Source organism: Megascapheus bottae, chromosome 12, assembly GCF_031878675.1.
Source record: "Megascapheus bottae isolate mThoBot1 chromosome 12, mThoBot2.hap1, whole genome shotgun sequence".
In the NCBI taxonomy this organism is placed as follows: Eukaryota; Metazoa; Chordata; class Mammalia; order Rodentia; family Geomyidae; genus Megascapheus; species Megascapheus bottae.
Genome location: NC_143520.1, coordinates 11,351,487 through 11,363,333, shown reverse-complemented (window position 1 = coordinate 11,363,333; position 11,847 = coordinate 11,351,487).

Below are 11,847 nucleotides of genomic sequence, written 5' to 3'. Positions count from 1 at the left end.
CACCATTTCACAAGACTGTGTGTTATTGTAATTATATAATTTAATTCTTACATTAAATTGGAAAGTTAATAGGAAAAGCTTGGCTTTTCCTATGAACAAGGTTGAAAAGACTTTGAAAAGACTTGCTAAAATTGGAACACTATAAACTGCTGTCAAATGAAGTATGGATGAAAGAAATTGAGAGGGTCTTAGCTTTAGTCCTCCCAAAGCTAAAAGCAGAAATAGCATATCCTGAGCAAAAGTTCATAGGCTCCGTCCTTGGTACAGAGAAATCTCACAGCACAGGACTAAGGACCTAGGAATGAAGACATTAACAAGGAAAACTAATGTGAGGGCATGATATCAGGTTAGCCAACACTAAGTGCAATTCAGTGCTTACTTTCTCAGGAACAAACCTCTGAAACTACCTCTTTACAGCATGAGTGAGATGTGCTGGGAAGAAAAATTATCTACCAGTCCTCAAAGACTTACCATCAAAACAAGTATCTCCAGAATTTCACTTCAGCATTAATGGCAAGAAGCAACTGGGATTCAGGGTGACATTTATAAAATGGTCATGACCTCATATAAAAAAATAAATAGGGGTTGGAGACATGGTATAGTTGGTAGAACATTAACTAATGAGCAAAAGCTGTAGGTACCAAGTTTGAGTCCTGGTCTTTGACCAAAAAAGTAAATAATGAAATCAAAACATTTAGTTTTAAGGTGCTATAAACTATTTTCAAGTATAAATATCTTTATGTACTCTTTTCTTATGTGTTAGGAAGCAAACTTGGGGCCTAAGGCATGCGAAGCATGTATTCTACTAAACCACATCTCCCGCCCCTTATCTAACTTTTTAAGTGAATTGACCAACCTTCCTTAATGTTAAATAATAGAAACTTTTTAATCTTTCCAAAATTTGGAACCTACTTCTTTCTGAAAACATTTTTATTGATTACACACTAATAAAAGTAACCCTTTTACAGAGTACATCTCATTGGCTTTTACTTATGAGAGTGTGCAATTATACCACTGTGTAATTCTATAAAATTTTTCATCACCCCAAAAAGAAATCACAAGTGCACCAATACCCTTTCCCAACTACTTCGTTCAGTTTTTCCTGTTCTCTACATTGTATATGAATGGAGTCAGTTACACAACATATCACGACTTGTGTCTAGGTCCTATCACTTAGCAAAATGTTTTCTTTCTGTTTGTTTGGGGTTTTTTTTGTTTTTTTTTTTTTGTTTTTTTTTTTGTGGGTCATGGGGCTTGAACTTGGCCTGGGTGCTATCCCTAAGCTCTTCAGCTCAAGGCTACCACCCTGCCCTTGAGCCACAGCCCCACTTCCCATTTTCTAGAGATTAACTGGAGATAAGAGTCTCAGGTCCTTTTGTGCCCAGGGTGGCTTTGAACCCTGATCCTCAGATCTCAGCCTCCTGAGTAGCTAGGATTACAGGCGCCCAGCTTGTTTTCAAGTTTTTATTCATGAAATATATATGAGTATCTCATTCCTTTTTTGGGCAAATAGTATTCCATTATATGAATGTCTCATCTTTGGGGCATTATGGATGATAATTTGTAAACATTTATGCACAAGTTCTTATGTAAATATATGTTTGCAATTCCCCTGGATAGACCCCTTAGGAGTTTTCTCTTTAGAAGTTACTTCATATATTTTGGCACAGTGATGGAAAGCTAACACCAATACTGATTATTTCCCTTTTTAGGTTCTAATTGTAACTATTGTAGTGAATATGAAGTGGTAATTCAAGGCTTTGGTTTGTAATCTTCTGATGACCAGTGATGTGAACATCTTTTTCTATGCTTAACATTTGTATATCCTCTACTCATATTCTTTGCAAACTTTTAACAGAATTGTTTTTGATGTGAGTTCTTTATATACTGTAAATACAAGGCCCTTATTAAGTATGTGATTTATTTTAACCTATAATCTTGGAAGTAATCAGATTTAACGTTAACATTATTTAATTCTTACTTCCTCTATTACCCAGGGGAGAAATGACAATTTGACTATAAGTTTAATCAGAGTTCTGAAGGATATCATTGGGAGGCCTTTTTGAAGTAGGAGTTGGTGACCGTAACAAATCTGTCATTGCCTCATGTAGAGCTAGAGAGCAAGATTTCATGCACTCCTATGAGGTAATATGGGAAACATAGAGAAGTACTGTTGTTATCTGGAGCTACCCATTCCACTGTTAAATATTTCCCAAAGTCTAGTGATATGGCTTTTATGTATTCCTATGAGTAAATATATCTTATAATCTTGTGGATGAATACTTGTTATCTTACAAAAATAGAGACCATGTTATAAGTTTGTGTGAATTCAGGGTAATTATTAACATTTTTGGCCTCATGATTAAAGCACCTGTTCTTTTGCTTCTTTAAAGTGTGTGCTTTAGTCTCCATATGATGTGAATATGTTCCCAACAGTTCTTGTGTTAGGACCTCAATCCTTAATGCTGTCTTACATATACTCTGAGTCCATCAACCATGGTGTCATATAGCTCAGAGGTCCAAGAGCCATGAGAACTATATGGTGCTACGTAGACGATCAGTCTCCAAAACTGTAAGTTAAATAAGCCTCTCCCCTTTTGTTTTGTGTGCTGCAAATAAAAGCCAGAGTTCTATACATACTAGGCAAACACTCTACCACAAGTAACATCCCCATGCTAAATTCTTTTCTTCACAAGTTCCAAAGCCTGGGATATTTTGTCAGGTACTGAAAATCTGACTAAGTGGGTTTGTTTCTTAGAACCTAAGTAACTTTGACCACCACGACACACAAATGGTGGAAAACAAAAAGCAGGCTTGCATCAGATACTGCAAAAGAAAAACCATAGGAAAGAGGCAACTGGTCAGACTCCAATTTCAGGATTTAAAAAAAAATCTGCCCTTAAAACTCATCAGATGATGGGGCCGGGAATTTGGCCTAGTGGTAGAGTGCTTGCCTAGTATGCACGAAGATCTGGGTTCAATTTCTCGGTACCCCACATACATAGCAAAAAGCCAGAAGTGGTGCTGAGGCTCAATTGGTAGAGCTCTTGCCTTGAGAAAGTCCAAGGACAGTGCTTAAGCCCTGAGCCCAAGCCCAGGACTGGCAAAAAAAAAAAAAAAAAAAAAAAAAAAAAAACCACATCACGTGAGCCAGCCACCCATGGCTCACACCTTTAATCCTAGCTACTCAGGAGGCTGAGACCTGAGAATCATGGTTCAAAGCTAGCTCTGGCACAAAAGTCCCCGTGAGCCTCTTAACTCCAATTAACCACCAGAAAACCAGAAGTGGTACTGTGGCTCAGGTGGTAGAGCAGTTATCTTGAGCTGAAGAGAAAAAAAAAAAAAAAAACCACCAGATAGTGAGACAAAGGATGAAGGATGAACCTATGCAATAGATACTATGTTGGAAATGAACCTTACAACTTAGCTGGAAGAAAGCTAGAGAAAAGGGAATGGGTAACAATGTTGAACAAGAGTTGTACTCATTTCCTTACTTATATATCTGTAACCCCTCTTTTTTTTGGGGGGGTCAATCATGGGACTTGAACTCTGGGCCTGAGCACTTCCCTGAGCTCTTCAAGTCAAGGCTACCACCCTTGAGCCACAGCACCACTTCCAGTTTTCTGGTAGTTAATTGGAGAAAAGAGTCCCACAGACTTTGTGCGCAGGCTGGCTTTGAACCTTGATGCTCAGATCTCAGCCTTCTGAGTAGGTAGGATTACAGGCGTGAGTCACTGCACCCAGCTGTAACCCCTCTTTACATGATCTTTACAATTAAAAATAAAACCCCATAAAAGTAGATGATAGGTCCTAGCTTTCAGTGTTTTCTAATTTAGCCACAAATCTCTTTTTCATTTACCTCTTTGCTGAGTCTTTTTCTAATTGGATAATCATTATGTCTCCTTTGTGTTGAATAGTAAATGTACTGATGTGCAGTTCCCAATGAAACAAAATCAATGGGGTTGATCTGTCTGTCTCTCTAACTCCACTCTGGTGACCTACTCCTTCTTCAACTCACAGGTTAGGCACTCTCACCATTGCTCTCAGGGAGCAACTTCAAGTCAACTGGTCCAAGAGCTCACCTTTAAAACAAGCCAAAGGAACCCCTAAAACAGAGTGCTTTGAAATCCCTCCCTTTAAGTGAGAGTGGTGGAGTGTGAGGAGGCTGTGAGGATTGAGCAGAGTCTGAACCTAAGAATTCAGGGTCTGACTCTTATTAAAAGCAGGAAGAGAGAAGAATCCTCTTTTTTTTTTTGAATCTCCTTCACCTTTGAAACAATTTTTAATTATCCCTATTCTAGCCATTTCTTAAGAGGAGCAGTACTGAGTCAGATGATAGACAAGACTCAGCAGATTCAGACATCTGAATTCTAATCCTGCTTTGCTGCTATATATACACATTTGTTGAATGAATAACATTACTATCACCTCTTGCCACCTTTCATTTCACTTGTAAAACAGGAATAGCAATGACCATGTCTGCTTTACTGCTCCAGATAATTAGTGTAGAGACATTAAAAGGAGGCAATGAAAAAACATTTTGAATGAGTACAAAAATTGGTCACTGTGGCAGGCAGGATAATGGCATCCTAAATTTATCTGTGTCCTAATCCTCAGATTCCTGAAAATCTTCTCATGATAAAAGAAATTAAAACTGCAGACAGAATTAATGTTGGTAGTCAGGGCCTGAGCCCTGTCCTTGGGTTTTCTCAAGTCTTGAGCCACCGTACCAATTCTGGCTTTTTTCTGTGTATGTTGTACCGAGGAATCAAACCTGGGTCTTCGTGCATGCTCGGCAAGCACTAGCCCAAACTCCCAGCACTGTTGCTCCATTTTTTTAACTTTTGTGAATTGTCTGCTTTCACAGAAAGTGAATAACCAATTGGAGTCACTTATTCCAAACAGGTTCCTATTGTCTGGAATCTTGAAGATCTAGGCATGGATTGAACATATGAATTACAAAATCCAATTTAAATTATTTTGAAACAAAAGTCAAATGTGAGCTACACTATTTGATGTTCTCTTTAAAAAGAGCTTTACCTGTGAATAGAAGTTATAATCCAGTCTTCCCAAGACTTAATGAGAACTATCTAAGCTATTTACAGGTAAACTTTATTTAGTCAAGTTTCTATTAAGAAAACCTGGCCTGTATTCACAGTATGTGTTCGTGCGCGCGTGCATGCGTGTGTGTGTGTGTGTGTGTGTGTGTGTGTGTGTGTGTTGATTCTGAGGCTTGACCTCAGCACCTGGGCACTGTCCCTGAGGGTTTTTGTTTTGTTTTGTTTTTAACTCAGGGCTAGAGCTTTAGGATTGAGCCACAGCTTCACTTCAGCTTTTTGGTGATTAACTTCATTTTTTTGGTGGAAAAAAGTCTCAAACATTCCTTCCTAAGCTGACTTTGAACCATGATCATCAGATCTCAGCCTTCTATGTAGCTAGGATTACAAGTGTGAGCCACTGGTGCCTAGCTTCAGAATAGTTTTGTGTACATGCATGATTCTTTCATATTTCAATAAGTCCTTGAGTTCTATGAGACAAAATTCTGAAAATATATTTCTGAGCCATTCTGCCTGTGGACGCCTTTTAAAAAATGCATCAGTAGCAGAGATGATAATTAGAACATTTATTCCTGTTATTATAAAGCCAACTAAAAAGCTTCCAATAAAACTTCTCCATGGTAAAACTAGGTTTTTGGCTCCTAGTTAATTGTACAGCCCAGTTCCTTACATAACATAATGTTCTATTCAAACAGTTCACTGTACTTATAAACTATAGCATATGGGAGGAAAACTAGATTATAAGAAAAATGTTCCATAGCATTCCTTTCCTTGCTAATTCTCTGACTTTATCCTGGAGTCTAAACTACAGTCACTCAGTCAGTGCAGCAATGTGCTTTAATGTTCTCTGTCAACATTTGTTCCAAGCTGTATTACCTATATTTTCTTATTCTCTTTATTATTGACCTTTGGCATCTGGAGCCTTGTGGAACTGGGAAGCTACCTTACCAGGGCTGACTAATTCCTAGAGATAGCCATTTGTGTGCTGGTCTTTGATACACCTCCTATGATGAAAGTATGTATTTCCCATTAACGCGGGTTTGACTTTGTTCTTTTAAAATAGTAATTCTCCCTTTATTTCATTAAGGAGTCTTTGACCACTTCCTGAGCGTGGCTTGTATCATGAATGACAGTGTCTGTTGTGAGTCACTGTATCTTGGGACAGCTTTTGTTTTGTCAGTGTTGCAGACTGACCCCACAGCCTGGGCACACTAGGAAAGTGTTCTGCCATTGACCTCTACTCAAACCCTAGGCATGACTTTCTGATCTGCAAATTTCATATCTAGCAGAAGGGAGGAATGGAAAGTATGATTTCATCTTATTGCAAAGTATGATTTCATCTTATTGCCTCTACCTTTGACATTTTTTTCTCATCTTATATATTTCTCCATTTATAGTATGTTCTAAGAAGGTGTGTTAGCTTCCTGACACTGTTACAAATTACCTGAAGACTTAAAAGAGGAAAAGTTTATTTTGCATCATGCTGTTAGAGGTTTTATTCTGTGATGGATCATGTGATGCTACTGTTTCTGTGGCATTGTGAGGTAGAGTTTTGTAGTGGGAAGCCTGTGGTAGAATAAAGCTGTTCACATCACAGTAGCCAGGAAGAAGAAAGAGACCAAGAATGAGGAAGAAAGAGATAGATGGAGGGCAAGAGAGAAGGAGGGAAGGAGAGAAGACACAAGGAGGGAAAGGAGAAACAGGGAGAGAGAAAGAGAAAAAGGGAGAGGTGGGTGGGAGAGAGAGAGAGAGAGAGAGAGAGAGAGAGAGAGAGAGAGAGAGAGAGAGAGAGAGAGAGAGAGAGAGAGAGAGAGAGAGAGCGCGCACAGACAAGAGATACATCCTTCTGGTACGTGCCCACACTGGCCTAGTTCTTCCAGTTTCTTCAAGTAGGTACCATCTACTACAGTCCCCCTGATCTCCCAATAGACTATTCAATTATGAACTCATAAATGGGTTATAACCCACTGATAAGATCAGTTTCCCAAGGTCCATCTAGAACATTTCCATGTTAGACACCAAGCCTGAATTCAAGTGGACATTCAAGGAACATTTTAAATCTCTTTAGAAAGAGAAGACATGGATAACTGGAGGGATACTAGGAAAGTAGCAGAGGATTTTTTTTCTTCACTTGTATTTGGCAGGATTCTGCAGGAGGGACACACAATTGTTTTAACTGAAAACAGCTTAATAAATAGAATCTTTTCAGGGATGTAAATACACTTAAGGAACCCCCTATAGCCGACACAGTGGCTCACGCCTGTAGTCCTAGCTACTCAGGAGGCTGAGATCTGAAGGATCAAGGTTCAAAGCCAGCCAGGGCAAAACGGATCTGAGACTCTTATCTCCAATTACCTCTAGAAAACGGGAAGTGGGGCTTGACTCAACAGTAGGGCAGTAGCCTTGAGCTGAATTGCTCAGGGACAAGACCCAGGCCCAGTGATAGGGTGATAGCCTTGGGTTGAAGAGCTCAGGGACAGTGCCCAGGCCAAGTTCAAGCACATGATGAGGGAGAGAGAGAGAGAGAGAGAGAGAGAGAGAGAGAGAGAGAGAGAGAGAGAGGGAGGGAGGGAGGGAGGGAGGGAGGGAGGGAGGGAGGGAGGGAGGGAGGGAGGGAGGGAGGGAGGGAGGGAGAGAGAGAGAGAGAGATAGGGACCCCAAACAAAAGAAAAGGTGAAGATTAAGAAAGGCAACTTCAGGAAGCCTGGATCTACATGGGGACATGACATTTCTATGCCTCTGTGAAAGGTATAGCTATAGAAGAGAGGATGCTAGATAGTGACGTGAAATAAAAGGAATATATCACTGCCCAAATCATGCCCTCCCTGAAAGGGCATGTAGGATTCATAGGTGGACCTGTCTTCCATTTCTACCCTGTGTCTTTCATTTTCTTTTTGTTTTCCAGACAGTCTCAGTATGTAGGCCAGGCTAGTCAGGAGCTAGCTAGCAGTCCTCCTGACCCAGCCCCTCTTAAGTATAAGAATTACAGGAGTACATCATCTCGCCCTGGCCTGTCTATCTGTTTTTAGAAAGAAAAAGACAAGCAAAGTTGTAGACTTCATGCTCCCAAGTCCCAGGGAAAGTCAAGGGTAGAGAGTGAAGGGGCAAACAGGCCAAAACACTGTCAATGCTTGGAGCTTTTAAAAAATAGTTTACTTTGGCGCTGGGAGTTTGGCCTAGTGGTAGCAGGCTTGCCTAGTATGCACAGAGTCCTGGGTTTGATTCCCTGGAACCACATATACAGAAAAGGCCAGAGGTGGTGCTCTGGCTCAAGTGGCAGAGTGCTAGCCTTGAGCAAAAAGTGTCCAAGGACAGTTCCCAGGCCCTGGGTTCAAGCCCCAGGATTGGCAACAAAACAAAACAAAAAAAAACCTTAACTGGGAGAGAGAGAAGGAAGGGGTAACATTGTCCAAAAAGAAAAGTACTCATTAACTAACTTATAAAAGTATATCCCCTCTGTATATAACCTTTATAAACAAAAAAATCATTTACTTATCTTACAAAGCAGAAGACTGTACACCTTACCATGCCTTTGCTTTAGAGTGGGCAAATGGACGTCATTCAGAGCATCCAGTGCTTCCCCACATTTATGCATGGAGTTTGGATTCCCCTCCCCACCCACAACCCATCTCCTTACGCTATAGTATATGTTTCTGTCAGGGATAACACAAATCTGTGTCGATATGTACGTATTTTTAGCATGACAGCTTTTTAGGAAGGTCATCTCGTTCAATCCCTCCCATCCCACATACAGACCAGTCACTTAGCATTACTGGCTGCTTAATATCTAGCTTGATTAAGTATTGTGTAGGTGAGTGTGGGGGGTGTACGCACATAAGCATGTGCACACACTAGTGTTGGGGCTTAAACTCACAGTCTACGCATTGTAGCCAACAGACAAGATAAAATAATGGCATTCGCAAGGAAGTAGATGAATCTAGAGCAAGACAAGTCAAGATCTAAGGAACAAAAGGCGCATGGTATCCTTAATATGTGGCTATTAGATCCAAAGAGTACAAGAGCGAGGACTCAATATTTGCATACCCAATGCTATGGACATGGTAATGGAAATATAAACATAACTACATAGACATAAAACCTATGACTCTATAGACATAATGTTTTATTTCATAAACTAATATGTATCTATGACTTACAAACCTTTAGCCTAATTTTGATTATGTTCTAAAAACTAAGTGCCAGTGATTGTATATAGAGATTCCCTTCTTGAACACTTGTTTGTTAAACTTGTCATTTGAAATATGATGTAAAAATCAATGTTAATAAATTCTTTAATAAAAAAAGCTAAAAAAAAATCAAAGTTCAGAACTCAAAAGATAACGTTGGATATTAAAGTTGACATTCTATTTAGCTGGCATATTCAATACAGTTGAATTATCATCTATCCCATTTGGCATCTGTTAGGTGCTTGTAAACTAGAATCTCAGTGTTTCTCCTCAGTTGTTGCTGTAAACCCAAATCAACTCAAGACGCCAACAATCAACAGACAGAAGCAGGAGGATTGTGAATTCAAGGTCAACTTGGGCTACATAGAAAGATATTGCTTCAAAAATAAAATCAACTCAAGCTGGGCACCGTGACTCATGCCTGTAATCCTAGCTACTCAGGAGGCTGAGATCTGAGGACTGGAGTTCAAAGCCAGCCGGGACATTAAAGATTGTGAGACTCTTATCTCCAATTAATCACTAGAAAAGGGGAAGTGGGACTGTGGCTCCAGGGGCAGGGTGGTAGCCTTGAGCTGAAAAGCTCAGCAGGGACAACGCCCAAGCCCAGAGGTCAAGCCCTATGACTCACAAAATAAATAAATAAATAAATAAAAAATGAAAGCAGGCTACAGTGTTAGGGCATGAACGGAAACAACAATGAGATACTTGTAGAGAAAGTGATTTTATTGTAAAATAACTAACTAGCTGGAGGTCACAGAGAAAAACTGGGAAAAAAAACTGAGCAGAAGTGTTTTTATTAAAAAAACAAAAACCAACTTGGAGATTCAGTGAACATCTGCATGTAATCCTACAGACCTGGGCTTTACTGGTGCAGCCTATTCTGTGTCCTTGGAGCTGACTGTGCAAGCTTACATCAGGGCTCTTTGGCTTCAGATGAAATTCTGCTTAGCAATTGGGGGATCCCTGGCGGAAGACAGGAGGAGAGGAAAGTGAGGCTATGCTGTTTATCCTCCTTCCCAGTCTTTCCTCCTGTGGGATCCCTGCAAGCAAGGCTTATCAGACTGTGCCTTTTCCAGTTATCTCTGCATTCTAGGAACCTCCACCCCTCTAGGCTTGGGGCACTGTATAACCGTTATGGTCTCCCACCACAGCCTACCCCAACAGTCCTGCTCATTGCTAAAGTATCCAGTTAGAGCATAGACTGTTTCCTACCAAAGTCCTGATCAACACATGAATGTCACAATACTTGTTGAGTCACTATGTGCCAGCGAAGAATGAATTGAGAGGGACACTTTCAATTGCAATTTAGAAAGTGGAGAGTCACAAAGCCAATTACTGTATGACTCTTGACAAGTGATGCAGAGGAACTGGGTGGGGAGGTGGATGGAGTGGGTGGGAAGTGGGCTGGGCTCTGTAGGAGCACTCGTGGTAGAGTTGATGGTAAGAACACTTGGTGGAGATGAAGGTAGACAGGGCACATGCAGGTAGACAGGAAGTGGTCAGAAGCCACGAGAGAGACAAACAAGTAACATTTCTTGCCAAGGACATCCAGGACCAGTTAAACTGAGGAAGGTCCTGGGAAACCTTGAACTGGGAGGAGGTATCCATTCTTTCCCTGTGGCTCCTGGTGGGAGGGGGTGGGGGGGAGGAAAAAGGCCAGGAGCATACCTGTAATCTCAGTGACGTGGAAAGCGAAATGGTTTAAGACAACTACAGCAAAAAGCCTGTGAAATTCTACATTACCCCAAGAAGCTGGTCATAGTGGTATGTGCCTGAGATTTCATACACAAGTGAGGCTACAGGTAGGAGGATCTCCATCGGAGGCTGCTTCCGGCAAATACAGAGACCATGTTGGGGGTGGAGGGGGCAGGAAAAGGCTTGGGGGCTTGGTGCAAATGGTAGAGCCACTGCCTAGCAGGCCAAGGCTCTAGGTTCAATCCCCATTACCACCAAAAGAAAGACTGCAAAAGGGTAACATGGTCACCTAACTCCTCAAACAACTACAATGGGACTAGTTGGCTATTCCCAAATGAGTTGTGGAAGCCCTGCCAGCGAGAACCATTTTCTCTGATAGCAATATGTAACACTGAAAATGTTCTTATCCCATAGTGAAGGTTGAGGCTAATCTGGATGGCGCGGGGAGTTAGCTTTTCTTCACCAAGGTGAGGTTTTGTTTCATACTAGTTTGGACAGGTGGATATATTTTTTTCATATATTTTTATTATAATTAATAGAGGGGTTACATTATATTCACCAGATAGAAGGTGCATTACTTCACATACATTGATACCCTTTCTCATGTCTTGGTCCCCATTTCCCTCCCCCCACCCTTACCCCTCATCCTATTTCAAATAACCAGATAAGCATATATACAATATATCAGATAACAAGGTAAAATACTGTAACAATATGAGATAACCAAGGACAGCAAAAGAGATGAGCGATAACACCTCAAGTAACCAAATAAGCATATATACAATATATCAGATAAGGGGGGGAGGGAAACGGGTACCAAGACATGTGAAAGGGCATCAATGTATGTGAATTAATGCACCTTCTATCTGGCAAATATCATGTAACCCTTTTACTAATTACAATAAAAA